The sequence below is a fragment of the Canis lupus genome, chromosome 12, assembly GCF_003254725.2.
Source record: "Canis lupus dingo isolate Sandy chromosome 12, ASM325472v2, whole genome shotgun sequence".
In the NCBI taxonomy this organism is placed as follows: Eukaryota; Metazoa; Chordata; class Mammalia; order Carnivora; family Canidae; genus Canis; species Canis lupus.
Genome location: NC_064254.1, coordinates 17,605,298 through 17,607,827, shown reverse-complemented (window position 1 = coordinate 17,607,827; position 2,530 = coordinate 17,605,298).

Below are 2,530 nucleotides of genomic sequence, written 5' to 3'. Positions count from 1 at the left end.
ACAGTCTCTTCAATAAATGTTGCTGGGATAATTGGACAGCCACATGCAGAAGAATGAACCTGGACCATTCTCTTACATCAGACACAAAGAATAACTCAAAATGGATGAAAGATCTAAATGTGAGACAAGAATCCATCAAAATCCTAGAAGAGAACACAGGCAACACCCTTTTTGTACTTGACCACAGCAACTTCTTGCAAGATACATCTATGTAGGCAAGGGAAACAGAAGCAAAAATGAATTATTGGGACTTAATCAGGATAAAAAGCTTTTGCACAGCAAAAGAAACAGTCAACAAAACTAAAAGACAACCTACAGAATGGGAAAAGATATTTGCAAATGACACCTCAAATAAGGCACTAGTATCCAAGATCTATAAAGAGCTTATCAAACTCAACACCGAAGAAACGAAAAATCCAATCATGAAATGGGTAGGAGACATGAACAGAAATTTCACCAAAGAAAACATACACATGGGCAACAAGCACATGAGAAAATGCTCTACACCACCTGCTATCAAAGAAATACAAATCAAAACCACAGGAGATACCACCTCACACCAGTGAAAATGGTGAAAATTAACAAGACAGGAAACAACAAATGTTGGAGAGGATGTGGAGAAGGGGGGAACCCTCTTGCACTGTTGGTAGGAATGCAAACTGGTACAGCCACTCTGGAAAACAGTGTGGAAGTTCCTCAAGAAGTTAAAAATAGAGCTACCCTACCACCCAGAATTTGCACTACTGGGTATTTATCCCAAAGATACTGATGTAGTGAAATGCCAGGACAACTGCACCCCAATGTTCACAGCAGCATATCCACAATAGCCAAACTGTGGAACGAGCCATGATATACTTTGACAGATGAATGGATAAAGAAGCTGTGGTCTATGTATACAATGGAATATTACTCAGCCTTCAGAAAGGACGAATACCCACCATTTGCTTTGACGTGGATGGAACTGAGGGGTATTATGCTGAGTGAAATAACTCAGTCAGAGGACAACCATCATATGGTTTCACTCATACATGGAATATAAGAAATAGTTAAAGGGATTATAAGGGAAAGTAGGGGAAGAGAGTGGGAAAAATTAGAGATGGAAACAAACCATGAGAGACTCTTAACTCTGGGATACAAAGGGTTGCAGAAGGGGAGGTGGGCAGGAGGTTGGAGTGACTGGGTGACAGACACTGAGGAGGGCACTTGATAGGATGAGCACTGGGTGTATACTATATGTTGGCAAACTGAAGTTAAATAAAAACAAATAAATAAAAAAGAAAACAGGGCAGCCCGGGTGGCTCAGCAGTTTAGCGCCGCCTTCAGTCCAGGGCCTGATCCTGGAGACCCAGAATGGAGTCCCACATCAAGCTCCCTGCATAGAGCCTGCTTCTCCCTCTGCCTGTGTCTCTGCCTCTCTCTCTCTCTCTCTCTCTCTCTCTCTGTGTCTCTCATGAATAAATAAATAAAATCTTTTAAAAAAAATGAAAAAGAAAACATGTCTACACCAAAAATTGTACGTGACTATTCAAAGCATCATTATTCATAATAGACAAAAGTTAGAAACAAAATATCTGTCAATGGACAAACAGATAAACAAAAAATGGTATGGCCATACAGTAGAATATTAATTGTTCATAGGAAGGAATGAAATACTGAAATATACTATAGCATGAATGAACCTTTAAAAAAAGTGCTAAGTAGAAGAAGCCAGTCACAAAAGACTTCATGTTGTATGATTCCACTCATGTGAAAGCCCAGCATAGGGAAATAAATAAAGGTAAGAAGAAGATTAGTGGTTGCTTGGGGCTGGAAAGGGAGCATGGGGATAAGGGAGTGATTGTTAATGGATTCAGGATTGTCCTCAGGGAGCAACAAGACAGTGAGGGAAATAGCCATTTTTTTTAAAGATTTTTTAATTTATTTATTCATGAGAGACACAGAGAGAGAGAGGCAGAGACACAGGCAGAAGGAGAAGCAGGCCTCCTGCAGGGAGCCGGATGGAGGACTCCATCCCAGGACCCCGGGATCAGGACCTGAGCCAAAGGCAGATGCTCAACTACGGAGCCACCCTGGTACCCCAAAGTAGCCATTTTTAAATGCCATAAAAATAATAAACACCACAGAAACAGTACACACAATCCACTGTAAGAAGTGCTATGAAAGAGAAGATCACAATTCAGTGAGAGATATTTTCAAGAACCTGGGTTCAAATGGGAAGTCAGTGAAGGCTTTGCTAAGGAAGACACTTTTTATCTAAGAACTGAAGGCTGATGTGTGTAGGGTATGGGGTATGGGGTGGGGGTGGGGAGGGAGAATGTGTGAAAAGGGTGTTCCATTTAGAACAGTTTGAGTGAAGAGCTATAAGAAAAAAATAACTATTTTCCCGGATTGTACATGATTCAGCTTATTTCAATGCCAAGGTTCGGAAGGCAAGCAGCAGATCTGAGCCCCTCAATGGTCAATATGCCAACATACTATATTTTATCATTTTTAAAGAGCTTAAAGCTACATTGATATATGATATTGTTTA